The sequence below is a fragment of the Vombatus ursinus genome, unplaced genomic scaffold (genome assembly GCF_900497805.2).
Source record: "Vombatus ursinus unplaced genomic scaffold, bare-nosed wombat genome assembly UNPS02009062.1, whole genome shotgun sequence".
In the NCBI taxonomy this organism is placed as follows: Eukaryota; Metazoa; Chordata; class Mammalia; order Diprotodontia; family Vombatidae; genus Vombatus; species Vombatus ursinus.
In genome coordinates, this window is record NW_020948840.1 from 23,042,188 (window position 1) to 23,057,693 (window position 15,506).

A 15,506-nucleotide genomic window follows, 5' to 3' on the forward strand; every position below is an offset into this window, starting at 1 on the left:
AGCCTTAGTTTCCTCTTCTGTAAAAGGAGAATGGATTAGGTGATCTCTGAGGTTCTTTTAAAAACTATAACATTTTAGGATTGTAAGGATCACAGAATTTCTGATATGGAAAGTACTTCAGGGCCCTTTAGTTCAAACCCTACCTGAAAAGACATTGAAAAAGTGGCTATCCAGACTTCATTTAAAGACCTCCAATGTAGGAGAGCCCATTCCCTGCCAAGGCAGCCCATTCCACTTTGGGATAGTTCTAAGTGTTAGCAAACTTCCTTCCTTCTTTCCTCCCTTCTTTCCTTCCTTTATTCTTCCCTCCTTCCCCTTTCTTTCCTTTCTTCTTCCTTCCTTTCTCATTCCCTCCCTCCTGTCCTTTCTTTCCTCTTTTATTTGTTCCTTCCTTCCTTCTTCCCTCCCTTTCCCCCTAATTCCCTCCCTCCTTTCCTTCTTTCCTCCTTTCTTCCTTCTTTCCTTCCTTCCCTCCTGTCTTCCTTCCTTCTTTCCTTTCTTTTTTTCTTTTCTTCTTCCCTACCTCCCTCCCTTCCTCCCTCCCCCCTCCCTTCTTTCCTTTCTTCCTTCCTCCCTCCCTCCCTTCTTTCCTTTCTTCCTTCCTTCCTCCCTTTCCTTCTTTCTTTCTTTGTTTCTTTCCTCCTTCCTCCCTTTCTTCCTTTTTTCCCCTAAATCTGCCCCTCTACAGAGACACAGACCTTTCTTCCACTCATTGTTCCTACCTTTATTCTCTTGGGCCAAACAAAACAGGTTAAATTCCTCTTTCAGATGACTTTACAAGTTTAAGACATCTAGTGTGTCCCCATAAGTCCACCCTTCTCCAGGCTAAACACCTCCACTTCTCTTAATTGGGCCTCATGTGACATGAACTCAAGGCCCTTCACCATCCTGGTTGCCTGCCTTTGGACATTTTACTGATTACTAGTGTCCTTCTTAAAATGCATCCTGCAGGTTTAGGTCAAATATATTTAAGAGGAAAAGGTCTTTATATAGTCTAAGCAATAATTTTCAGGTGATATTTTAATGTGTCAGAGATATATTAAATTGGTTTGAAATTTAAAACTGTAGTATAAAAGTGACATAGGTGGTATACTATGAGAACTGAGAACCAAAGGGCTGCAGGATTGTAATTATGACATCTAGTTTCCAATGGTCAGTTAAAGGTTTTAAAGAGAAAGAAGGAAATATAGTGGATTTGGTAGCTGTCTAGGTGCTCGATCTTTGTCTTTACCTGTCTTAGTAGATAAATCTCTAGATTTGGTGTCAGGAAGACCTACATTTAAATCTCACCTCTCACACTAGTTGTGTGACCATAGACAAGTCATTCCACCCCTCTGAGTCTCAGTTTCCTCATCTGCAAAATGGGGGTAACAATGCCTATAGTACCTGCCTCACAGAATTATGAGACTCAAGTGGGATAGTGCATATGAAGTGCTTTACAAACTTTTAAGTGTTACAAAAATGTCAGTTATAATTATTTATTTGGAGGTTATAATCTCATGGACCCCTCTTTAATATAAATAATCAGTTAGGGAGGTGAGAAATCTCAGATCTTTTATCCTGAGTACAAGAGAAGCTATTCATGACAAGCCATGAGAAGGGATAAAGGTACGCACAAATGACTTACAGGTTAGACAATTAGGTTTTCTCTTGGTCTGTATATTTACTTCTACTTTGCTATCTCTAAAACCAGTTTATTCTTATTCTTTCCCCTTTTTCCTTACAGCAGAATTATTCTTCCCTGGCTTCCAGAACAAACTGCCATCTTCCTCTTTTAGTTTGAGCTTAGCTTCTAATGTTTCTTTCTAAAAGTACTTAGTGTAGAGCCTAGCACATAGTAGGTGCTATATAAATGCTTATTCCCTTCTCCCTTCCTTTCCTATCCTTCCCTTGCCCTCCCTTCCCTTGTTTTCCCTTTCTTTTCCTTGTGTTCCCTTCCCTTCCCTCATGTTCCTTTCCCTTGTCTTCTCTTCCTTCCTTTCTTCTCCCCTCTATTCCATCCCATCCCATTCAATTCCATTTATTTTAGTCTATTCCACAAACATTGATTTGTAGCTACTCCCTACTATGCTAGGCTCTGGAATAAAATAACAGAAACAAAATAGTACAGACACTCAGCGAGCTTAGTTTCTTTCTTTCTTTCTTTTTCTTTCTTTCTTTCTTTCTTTCTTTCTTTCTTTCTTTCTTTCTTTCTTTCTTTCTTTCTTTCTTTCTTTCTTTCTTTCTTTCTTTCTTTCTTTCTTTCTTTCTTTCTTTCTTTCTTCTAGGCAATGGGCTTAAGTGGTTTGCCCAGGGTTGCACAGCTGGTAAGTGTCAAGTGTCTTAGGCTGGATTTGAACTTAGGTCCTCCTAACTCCAAGGCCGGTGCTCTATCGACTGTGCCACCTAGCTGCCCCAAGAGGTTAGTTTCTATTGGGAAACAATTTATTCACAGCTGAGTAAATAATGAACATATGCAATAGACATATAAAGTATTATCAAAGAGGGACTGAGAGCAGTAACAATTGGAGGATCAACAAAATCCTCATGTAGAAGATGGCACTTTAGCTGAGCGTTGAAGAGAGCTAAGGTGTCTAAGAAGGGAAGGTCAGGAGGAAAAGTATTCCACGTGGGGGATAGCCTGCACAAAGGCATGGAGGTGGGAGATAGCAATGTTGTATTTGGGGAAAAGCAAGTCATCCAATTTATTAGAAGGTAGAGTGGATGAAGAGAAATATCCTGGAATCAATTTAGAAAGATATGATAGACCCAGATTGTGAACAACTTTAAATGACAAACAAGAGAGTTTATATTGTATCTAGAGGGTGCTGCTGAAACTTCGCGGGCAGGGTAATATCACGGTCAGACCTATGCTCATCAGTTTGCCCAAGATTTTTCCTAAGAGTTCGTATCACATTTTCCACTATGGCAGCTGAACAACTACATAAGAATATAGTCTTCTGGATAGATCCAATCTTGTTTTGAACTAAAACCTTTTCTCCTCCTTTAGGAAAATCAAAAGGTTTTTCTCCATGCCTGACACTAGTACTTTTTGTTTTAATCTGTCAATCCCAGAGTCATTTTGTCTCTAGGGGAAGGCAGAAACATCTACTATCCTTTGTTTGTCTGTTAATAATCAACTCTTGCAGTTATTTAACATAGAGTCACAGAAACTATAATGACATCTGTGATATTATACTAGTGATATCATCAGTGATATCACACTATGTCAATATTCAGTAAACTGTAGAAATGGAATTGGTTATATTCCCATTTAAGAGGAAACAATGGCTTGGAGGTGGGGACTGGGGAAATGTGAAAAGAAGAAAGAATGTGTTGATCTATCATGGGAGGCTGTGAAGAGTGTGGTGCAGATGGAGCAGAGTTGAGACCATATTATTAGGATCTTCTTAGGTAATCTGTAGGAGAGGTGAGGGTAGAGAGAGAAGAAAGAGAGTGGGGGTAAGGAGACAGAGAGAGAGAATGAAAGAGGAAGAGACAGAAAGAGAGAGAGAGAAAGAGAGAGAGAGAAGAAAGAGGAGGAGGAGGAAGGGAGGGAGAGAGAGAGACAGAGAGAAGAGAGGAGAATACTAAAGACTTAGAAGAAGGGAATGAAGAGGAGGGAGGCATATGGAAGAGAAGGCAAGAAAGAGACAGAGAAACAGGAACAGAAAAAGGAGGAGGAAGGAGGAGGAAGAGGACAAGGTAGACCATCTCAGGATGAACTGGTAGAAATTGAAAATTCAGTTTAAAGAAACTAGGCAGGCTTCTGGATACACAGATTAGAGGAGGTAAAAAAGGTGAATCAGGAAATGTCAGTGAGCAGAGATCAGACAGCATTCTAGTTTGAGAAGAACATTTTGACCTGGCTCAAACAGAAGTCAAACAGACTTTTCCCTTCTAAAAACCAAAAGTGAGCTAAGTGAAATACACTTCAGACTTTGTAACCTTGTCACCTTGTGCACGACCTTTCTCCTGCTGGATGTACCAAATTGTCTCTATCTGAGAGGTTCCAGCTCTTCCTTGAGTGCTCAGAATTTAGAGCATGTACCACTCACTGGGATCATTTGCTGGCTATTGCCATCTGTTACACCACTGTCCTGGATTGTCGTGTGTGTGTGTGTGTGTGTGTGTGTGTGTGTGTGTGTGTGTGTGTCTGTGTCTGTGTCTGTGTCTGTGTGTGTCTGTGTGTTTACTTTTTCTCTCCCTAATTGGATGGTAAGCTCCCTGAGAGCAGGATTCCTTTTCTGTATTCAGTAGATGATTTATCACTTCCTACAAGATGCCTTTCCTGATTTCTCCTGTCATAAGTTTACCTCCCAAATCACTTTGTGTTTATTTTTATATATCCTTTATTTACTCATCTGTGAACATATTCCTTCCAAGTAAGAGCATTGAGGTCAAGGACTAAATAATTTTTTTTCCTTGTACCTCTCTTTTGGGTCTACAGTGGGAGCTTAACAAATGCTTGAGCGTTAATTGATGTGGGTGTTTTAGTTGTCAATGTAGGACCCTTAGTTAGTTATCCTGAAAAATTGTTTTTCTCTTCTATAAAATTCTGTCTTGGCCTTTCTTCCCTACAAGAAGGGAAGGAAGGGAAGGGTAGGTAGGGAATAAGCACTTATTAAGGATGTACTACTAGCCAAGCACTGCACTAAGCACTTTATAAATATTATCTCATTTGAAGGCCAATGAGGTCATGTGTGTAAAGCCCTGCCACCTTTCCTACAAAAAAATACAATTCAATAACTTAACAGTTGATGATGCCCTACTTAGTTTCTACTATTTCCTGCCTTAAGAGCCCTTAATTTGGGTGATTTGGAAAATTAAATTAGGTGAGTGAGGATGCTGTAATCGTCAGCCCCCCTCAGACATACATATATATGGGACTCCTTCCACATATATATGGACTCGTAATGGCTGCCAGGAGATGGGTGGGCAGGAACTAAATTAGGAGTGAAAGACAAGTATATCCAGGCATGTGACAGCAGGGGATGAGTCAAGAAACAGTGAGAGAAACCAGGATTGAGTGAGGTAAGGCAAAAATGAGAGCATTGGATGAAGGCACATAGATGACAGACCCATCCAATTTGCAGATGACACAGAGCTGGGAAGAATAGCTAATAAGATGGATGGCAGAGTTGGGATCTAAAAAAATATCAACAGTCTGGAAGGTGGGCTGAGGCTAACGAGATGAAATTTACATCTCAGTGCTTCACTGTAACTGTGATCTCATTCATATGGTGATGTAGTGGAATGAGGGCTGAATTTGCAATCAGAGGACCTAGGTTTGAAACCCAGAGCTACTACCTATTATCTGTGTGAATTTAGGCAATGAATTCCTCTTTCTGGGCCTCAGTCTCCTCATTTGTAAGATTATAGATTTAGGACCCCGAAGGCATTTTAAAGGTCATCTAACTGTTGGTCTCCTTGACTCAAATCTCTCCCACTCCAGTCTGTCTTCCATTCAGTTCTCAAATTGTTCTTCAGAAAGTGAAGGGCTGACCATGTCACACCTCTTAATGCCAGGTGGCTCCCTATTGCCTCCAGGATCAAATATAATATCCTCTGTTCGGTTTTTAGAGCTCTTCATAACCTGGCCTCTTCCTACCCTTCCAGTCTTCTAATACCTTACTGTCTTCTTGCTGTTTCTTGCACATGACATTCCATCTTCTGACTTCATGTCTTTTCACTGACTATCCCTCATGTCTGGAATGTTCTCCTTCCTCATCTTTACCTCCTGACTTCCTTCAAGTCTCAGCTAAAATCTTACTTTCTACATGAAGCCTTTCCTGATCCCCCTTAATGCTAGTGCTTTCCCGCTATTGATTATCTCCAATTTATCTTGTACATAACTTGTTTGTCCATAGTTGTTTTTATGTCATCTCCTCCGCTAGACTGTGAGCTTCTTGAGGGCAGGGTCCATCTTTTGTCTTTTTAAAAAATTTTCCCAGCACTTAGCCCAGTGCCTGGCACATAGAAAGTGCTTAATAAATACTTCTTGACTAATCTAACTCAATTCCCTTATTTTATAGATGAAGAAACTGTATTCTGAACAAGTTAAGTCATTTATCTAAAATCACAGAGCAGAGGAACAATTTCAACCCAGGTCCTCTGACCGCAAATCCATTACTCTTTCTCTTTTGCCATTCTGTTTTGTTTTTTGTGGGGTTTTTGTTTTGTTTGTGTGTTTGTGTGTGGGGCAATTGGAGTTAAGTGACTAGCCCAGGGTCACACAGCTAGTAAGTGTCAAGTGTCTGAGGCTGGATTTGAACTCAGGTCCTCTTGACTCCAGGGCCGGTGCTCTAACCATTTTGCCACCTAGCTGCCCCATCTTTTGCCATTCTAAAATGTTGGATGGGTCATTCTCTGTATGACTGGAGTGATTATGATATCATAGAACTAGACTGGAAGGGATATTGAAGATTATCTAATCTGACAACCCTTCCAGCTCTAAAAGTAGGATTGTACAATCACTTCAACCCTGCAGTTAGCTTCTCATCCTCTTGAACATGTCTTTCTATAACTTCCACAGGGGGTCCACCTGGTGAGCTGGGTACATTCTCCCTGTAAAGCATACTGGCTCCCTATCCAGGGCTACGGCACAGAGTCAATCTATCCATCAATCAACCAGGTTAATTACTATGTGCCAGGCACTGTGCTAGGTCATGGTAATTTGTTTTTGATGAGGACCAATGACATCACAGGTGATGTCTTGACTTGCAGGTGAATTGGATTTAAGTAAGGCAGAGTTGCACAAAGCTGTCAGCCTCACTCTCTCTTCCATAGTCATGCATAGTGGCAAGGAAAAACTCAAAAACAAACTGGATGCAGTGGATGACTTCAGCATTTTCAACGTCTGCCCAAGCTCGAAGCACTCCACAGAGCCTGCTCCAGCCGCCTTCATAACTGTTGGGATGAAGTGTTCTCATCCACCCATTCTACTGGGAGGGAGGAGACAATATTCACATACTTGGGGTAGACATTCCCGTACCTCATTGACAGTTTGAAGCCTGTTGGTTACCCTCAACCTGGTTTAGCCTAACAGCTGAGACAGTTTATTGGGGTGTGGCCACTGGCTGTGCTACAGCTTCTTGGAGCCACAAGTGAAAGTTGGGTGAATCAAGTGGACACCAAAGATGGATGAGCAGCCCTAGGTGTTCTAGGAGGAATAGCGGGTCAGGGCAATACAAATACAAAGAATGAAGCAATCCTACTCAAGAGGAGCTTATGTAACTGCTTAATAAATGTTTGTTGACTGACCAATGGGAAAGACAACAAGTATAAATAGTCTTACTGCAATTTTAAGCTCTGTGTGCGTGTGTGTGTATGTATGTGTATACAAAAGAAGAACTAACAATTGCAGCCCCAGAGCCTGTAACTATCCCAGAGTGCCCAGGGCAATGTAGATTTGTGAAGTAGTTTAAGGCAATTTATCTCCAAACCCATTCCTCAGAACAGTCTTTTGAGGTGGATAGTGCAAACATTATTCTTTCCATTTTACAGAATATAAAATGAGGCTCTGCGAGGTTAAATGACTTGCCCCTATAACATATCTATGTGTTAGAGGCAGGTTTTAAACTCAGGTCTGTTGACTTCAGTTCAATTTAAGAGTCATTTATCAAATGCCTCTGATGCGCCTGCCATCCTGCTAAGTGCTGGGGATAAAAAGACAAAATGAAAAAAAAAAAATAGGATCACTATCATACATCTAGAGCTAGAAGGGATGTCGGAGGCTACCTGGGCCAAACCCATCATTTTATAGAAGAGAAACCAAAGTCTCTGGGGATCGAGGGACTTGACCAAGGTAATATGGGTGGGATGTGCTAGAGGTGGGATTTGATTCTGGGGCACTTGACTCCTGAGTCAGTTTTCTTTTTGTGGACCATGCTTTCATTCCATTCTGCCCAGGATGAGAGGATGGGAAGAGTGAGCCTGTGTTTAGTCCAAAGAATATTTGTGGTTTTTGTGGAGCTAAACAGTGGCTTGAGTTACATGGGCTCTGAGATTCCGAGATCAACTTTCACCCTGAGGTCTGTTTGCCTTGATCTGGGTGTACAAGAGATGTCAATAAAGTGGGTTTTTTTTTTACAGTCTCCCTTGGGACCAAGACTTTTGAGAAGAACCTTATTTGTCAACCTCAGAATTCTTCGTGGCCTCTGTAAACAGTCCCTAATTCACCTTAAGCACTGTGTTCCCAGGGGCAGCTAGATGGTTCAGTAGATAAGAGTGCCAGGTCTGGAGTCAGGAAGACTTCAAATTTGACCTTAGATACTCACTAGCTCTGTGATCCTGGGTAAGTCACTTAATCTCTGTTTGCTTCAGTTTCGTTGTCTGTAAAATGATCTGGAGAAGGAAATGGCAAAAAAAGATACTTTAGTATCTTTGCCAAGAAAATCCCAAATGGGGTCATGAAGAGTTGGACAAAATTGAAACAACTGAACAATAGCACTGTATTCCCAAAACCACGTGAGCGAAAAAGTCTCCTTGTGCGTAGTCTAAGAGGCAGTTGAGTGGATTTAGCTGGCTCATCAGTATACATATCTTGGACAGACATTGCAAACAGACAATGAGCTGGGCTCAGAACTCAAGAGGAGAAAGAGACTGAGCTAGACTGCTACCATGTTTTCAACAATCCCAAACCACTTCCTGGAATCAAAACCCATCTTTTGAACACCAACAGCCAATGTTCTTCTAGGGATGCTGTACCGGCCGCGCCAACCTTATGCCGGCCGAACATTCCTCCTATGAGGAGCAGGCTGCCAGAGTCATACTCACTCATCAGTCTTCGGTCCTCAACCGGATAAACACACAAAGACGAGCCATCAGGAGGCGCCAACACCAGAGCTTTATTCAGAGGCCATCACAGCAAGCCATCAGAGCAGGAGCAAAGAGAGCGCGTGATCTGACCACGCTCGTTCCTTAAGTACCTACTTAGCCCCTCCTCCCCAGCCCGCTTACTAGCCAATGATTGTAGGGTCAGATACCGGAAGGGGCTGTCTGAGTTTAGCACACCAAGGGAGAGGGAGTGACGCAGGAGGCTAGGACCGGATACAGGAAGGAGGCGTCTGGGATTAGTGCATAGACAGAGTACGTGACCTAGGAAGTCAGGAAGGACACAGGAAGGAGGTGTTTGGGGTCAGTGCTACACAAAGGGACCCAGGAAGTAAGGAAGGTCACAGGAAGGAGGCGTCTGGGGTTGACTTTGCATATAGGGAGGGGACTAAGCAAAGGGAACTCGTCCTCTGCCGTCCCACTCCCACGTGGCACCGCCCCTTGCCTCAGGAGCACAAGCTCCGGCTACTTCCTTGCACCCAGCTTATCTCACATAGCACTGCCCACTGCCTCAGGGCTTCTCCGTACCCAGCCCATCCCAGTTCACCACGACTCCGCCTACCACAGCCCCTGCCTCGACTTCCAAATACCCAGATGTTACCCTAATCTTGCCACAGCGCCCACCTGGCAGTTGCCAACATCAGACAGTCCCTCACAGGATGCTATCTGGTTGAGAAACATCAAACAACATAATTTCTGAGCAGGTTACCTAGGTCACCCAAAAAGTTGCAGGTCACCGAGAGGTTGGGGGAAAATGCATGATGAATATCGATCTGCTCCAGTGTATTACCACGATGAATTGTATGTAAGAAGTCAGACAAAAGATGCATTGCATTTGGAGCCAGGATTTGTGTTCACATTTCATTTCTGATAATTACTACTTGTGTGGCATTGGGCAAGTCCTCTGGGCTTCATTTTCTACATCTTATAGATGAGAGCTTTGAATTAGGAAAGCAAGATCATAGATTTAGAGCTGCAAAAGACCCAGGCATCATCAAGCCCAAACCCCCTCATTTATAAATGAGGAAACTGAGGCCCAGAAATATTCAATGGCTGGCCCAATGTCAAGAGTAAGCGGCAGGGCCACTTTGAACCTAGGTCTTTTGACTGGATGAACCCTAAGGTTTCTTGCAGTTTAAAATCTACAATTCTATGAAAATCCATGACTCATTTCTCCACAGCATAGTACCTTGCATTCTAGCATCTTCTTCCTCTCTCCCCTTCTCCACAAGGAACTCTGATTGCCACCCCTGGGACCCTGAGCTCTGAAGGGTGGGTTTTCACCTTCTCTTACCCACACACACACCACTTCCTGGGTACCTCCATGCCATGCAGGCTGCTGTGCACATCCCCACCCCCACTCTTTTCAACTCTAGCTCTGAAAACGATAATCAAATTAACACCATTCTTGGGTCAATTGATAGTCCTCCCTGACCACCACTCCCCTAAATGTATTGTCTTCTTTTATTGAATGTAAACTTAGAAATAAGGACTGTCTTATTGCTTGTATTCGCACCCTCAGTGCTTAGCACAGTGCCTGGCACATAGTAAGTACTTAGCATATGCTATTTCATTCATTGATTGATTCATTCATTTATGCGTGGGGAGAACAGATGGACACCCTGTGTGCTCAACTGTACTTGGAGCAGAGGACCTGAGTTTGAATCCCAGTTTTGCCACTTACTATCTGAATGACCTTACACAGATCCCTTAACCTTTCTAGCCTCAGTTTCTTCATCTGAAAAAGGGTTGGGCTTAAATGGTTTTTAAGTTCCCATCCAGCTTTAGATCAGTGTTCCTTTGAGATATTCTGATCCTCGCCACAAAAAAGGTGGGGACCCTACTGTGTAGAGAGTATTTTACTTGATGATAGGGTAGGATGTCAGAATGGGCTAATGAATCTCCTCTCTTTGTTCCTTTATACTTCTTTCCCTTCCTTTCCGCCTACACTAATCCAACAAGCACTTATTAAGGGCTTCCCATGGGCAGCGAGGTGGCACTAAAATGCTGGGCCTGGAGTTGGGAGGACCTGAGTTCAACTCTAGTCTCAGACACTTACTAGCTGTGTGGCTCTGGGCAAGTCACTTAATGCTGTTTGCCTCAGTTTCTTCATCTGTAAAATGAACTAGAAAAGGAAATGGCAAACCACTCCAGTATCTTTGCAGGCAGACAAGACTAAAATGACTCAACAAATGTGTAAGAATGCTAGGCACCAGGGATGTAAAGACAATGCAAAACAGTCCCTGCTGTAAAGGGGTTTACATTCTGCTGGTGTGGGGGCCGAGTAAGAATATAAATGATAACTTGGAGAGAAGAGAGAGAACACTAAGAACTCAAGGGATGAGGGAAATCCTCTCTCAGGAGGTGGCAGAGGAGCGGAGCCTTAAGGAAAACTAGCAATTCCAGGAGGCAGAGGCAATGAAGAGTTGCTTTATAGGTGTGCAAAGGGCCATTTGCAAGTAAACAGTGTGGATATGGACATGTACAGGTACATGCTCAGGTAGATTAGTACATGCAGGCTCATACACATTCATAAAGATCTGTCTGAATATAGCATTAAGCTCTCTGGTCACAGATATTTCAAGAGCCCTGAGCTTGGAGAAGAAAACTCTTAAAGGTTAGGAACCAAGTAAACAATATTCCTTGAAATTTTATGAAAAGAAATTCTGCTATTTCTAAAGAAGACATGAACTCTATCAGCAACCATATGAAAAAAATTCCAAATAAGAGAAATACAAATTAAAAAAAAAATCCCAGGTTTCATCTAATACCCACCAGATAGGCAAAAAGGAAAATGGGAATTCTTGATGAAGAATGGGGTTGGGGTGGGAGGTCAAGACAGGTAAGATATCCTAATCCACTTTTGGGAACTGGTCCAATCATTCTATTTGGAACTATATCCCCAAAGTCACTAAACTGTGTATATTCTCTAACCTAGAATATTAGTCCTAGGTATATTTGCCCAGAAAATCAAAGACATGGATGAATCATGATGGGAGTGGTGGGTGGGGGTGGGAAGCAAAGGAAAAGGTCCCATGTACAGGCATACCTTGGAGATACTATGGGTTCAGTTCTAGACCACTGCAATAAAGCAAATATCTTAATAAGGCAAGTCACATGAATCTTTTGGTTTCCCAATGTATATAAAGTCATGTTTATACTATTTCTTGTTGTTGTTCAGTCATTTCATGTTCAACTCTTTGTGGCCCCATTTGGGGTTTTCTGATACTGGCGTGGTTTGCTGTTTCCTTCTCTAGCTCATTTTATAGATGAAGAAATTGAGGCAAACAGGGTGAAGTGATTTATCAAGTCATGCAGTTAGTGTCTGAGGCCAGATTTTTTAACTTAGGAAGAAGAGTCTTCCTTACTCCAGGCTGGCATTCTATCCACTGTGCCATCTAGCTGCCCATGTTTACACTATACTGTAGTCTATTAAGTATGCCATAGTATTGTATAAAAGAACCCCAACAATAATGTGCATACTTTATTGCTAAAAAAAATGCTAACCATCATCTGAGCCTTCTGCAAGGTGTGATCTTCTTGCTGGTAGAGGATCTTGCCTTGATGTTGATGGCTGCTGATTGATCAGGGTGGTAGCCTAGCTTGCAGCTTATCTTGGCTTTCAATATGTCTTCCTCACTAAGCTTAATCATTTCTAGTGTTTTGTTTAAAGTGAGAGATGGGAGATTCTTCCTTTCACTTGAACACATAAAGGCCATTGTAAGGTTATTAATTGATCTCATTTCAATATTGTTGTGTCTTGGAATAGGGAGGCCAGAGGACAGCAAGGAACAACAGGTCAGTGGACCAGTCAGAGCACACACAACATTTATCTCTTAAGTTGACAGTCTTACATGGGGGTCATTTGTAGCCCCCCAAAACAATTACAGTGGTAACATCAAAGATCACTGATCATAGATCGCCATAATAGATATAATAATAATGATGATGATAATGATGAAAATGTTTGAAATATCGTGAGAATTACCAATATGTGACACAGAAACATGATGTGAGCACATACTATTGGAAAAATAGTTACAATAGACTTGCTTGACACAGGGTTGCCACAAACCTTCAATTTGTTTTTTGTTTTTGCTTTTTTTTTTTTTTTTTGGTGAGGCAATTGGGGTTAAGCAATTTGCCCACAGTCACACAGCTAGTAAGTTTTATGTGTCTGAGGTTAGATTTGAACTCAGGTCCTCCTAGCTCCAGGACTGGTGCTCTATCCACTGTACCACCTAGCTGCCAAAAAAATGCAAAATCTATGAAGTGCAATAAAGCAACGCACAATAAAACAGGGTATGCCTGTATACAAAAATATTTATAGCAGCAATTTTTGAAGTGTCAAAACTGCTAAACAAGTGACTGTGTAATTAATTATGCTGTAATAAATGACAAGCATGAAGAATTCAGATAAACCTAGGAAGACTTGTGTGGACTACAGTTATCCCTTCCACATCTTGACTTTCCCCATTGTGGTTCTGATATATCACGGGTCGGCATAAGAAATTCAATGGGAATTTTTTTTGGGAGTTTTGCAGAAGCCACAGAGGACATGAGAAAGCCAACAGAATAGCAACTCAGAAATGCATAAAATATGTGTGCACTATTGTAAAATGTCAACATATTTTATCTTTTAATTCAATAATAATTCAAACTTCTTCCCTGGTATGAAGGGAAGGCCAAAAAATTTTATGTGAATTTTCTGGATTGCAGAGGCACCATGCCCCTAACTCCCATCATGTGGAAGGGATAACTATAATGCAAAGTGAAGTAAGAAGAATCAGGAGAACAATTTATATGATGAGCATGAAGACATAAAGGAAAACAGCATTGAAGGTCTTCAGCACTCTGATCAATGCAGTGATAAATCATGACTTCAGAGACTGAGGGTGAAACCATCTGTGCCTCCTGCCTCTTGACAGAAAGGTGGTAGACTAGAGGTGAGGAATGAGGCACATGTTTTCATACCAGGTTGAGAGGGTTTTGGTATTGTTTGATTCTACTTATTTGTTAAGGGAAGAGTTCTGTTGTAGTGATGTAGTCATTGGGAAGTGATAGTGATGGGAAAAAAAAGTGTCAATAAAACTGTTCCTCTTATTTTTTTAAAAAGAAAAACAATTCTGGCCATACTGATTCCTATTATAGGAGGATATGTGGGGCAATAGGAATTAAGAGACCTGGGCTCAAGTCTTGGTTGGACAAGTCAGCCCTTAAGGCCTTAGTAAATGTCAGTTTAAGGTTTTCTTTTGGTGTTGGCTGTAATGTAGCTTACAATTACCCTGGGCTATTACTAAAAGAACTTCATCCTCTCTGTACCCAGTATTCATATTCCTGCAGGACTTCAGTGAACAGCAAGCAACTAGAAGAGCCTGCATAGCCTTACAGATCAGCAAATGACAGCAGAGAGCAGCAAAAAGCAGCGAGGCAGAGTGAACAGAGTGCCAGAGTAGCCCAGCTCAGCAGACAAAGTAGCTCGCCTCCATAAGATCACTAGCAAACACCAATGCCTGACAGCCTTTCTAAGAAGATATCAGTGACTCTGCAGCATCAGAGGTGTGATTATCCCAGTAATGAATGTGCCTCTTCAGGCATGTTCACTGGTCGTAGATTTTCCCGAAATATGTACCCCTTTACGTGTATTCTCCAATCACATGTGTTCCTAATATATTTCCCTCTTCATGTGTTTTCTACATATTTCACATCCATGAGTATTCCTTGGTCATGTGTATTCTCTGAGTGTGTTTCTCCCTCTGTGGGAAATATGGCAACCTGGGGGTTGGGGAGGTACCTACTCCTGTGTTTATAGGGAAATTTTTCTTGTCACTTCTTTTTCTGTTTTTTTTTTTAATTCATAGACTCTTTAATGTATCTAATTTTTAAAAAATATGTTGGTCAAGACTTATGAACTATGATTTTAAGTAAATGTTGACAACAAAGTGCCTCAAACCTAGGGTGTCTCCAGAAAACCATATGGTGGGGCAGGTGCACACACATATACATTTATATATATGTGTATGTGTGTGAATTTAAATATATTATAATTAGGGGTTTATATACACATGTGTGTATGCATGTGTGTTTATACATATGATTTAGATTTAGAATGACTGAAGGGGAACTATTAGACGAACTACTGAACCACATATTGACAAACGAGAGAATAAAGCTCCCATGGTGACATTCCGGTGGGAGAAAGGAGGAGAATTAATTTATGAGAGATTTCAGAAAACAATCAAAAGATAACATAAGAGTTTCGGAAGAGAGTCAAAAGATATAAGAAAACCAGAGAGGGATTTGGTAATGTCCTTTATCAAAGATGACTTGATAAAGATTGTAGATTTTCCTGAGGCATTCAGAAAAGGAATCCATCTGCAGCCTGGATGCCAATCTGCTAGAGAAGGACTGAAAATCGGGAGCACCACCATAGGAGCCCAAAATTGGGGCTACCAGAGGAACCAGTGACCCAAGAAAACAAAAAGGACCGGTAAAAAATGAACTTCAGAGAAATCCATGGCAGGATCAAACTTTTGAGTCAGTGACCAAATGGCTATGGGGAGAGTCGTTTTGAATTAGAACCGGGGGATGGTTCTGGAGACCAGCAGTGAATGACTGAATAATCTGAAAATTGATTCTAAAGCAGTGATCTCACCAGTCCTGGGAATGCAAAGTAGCAAAACATTAATCAG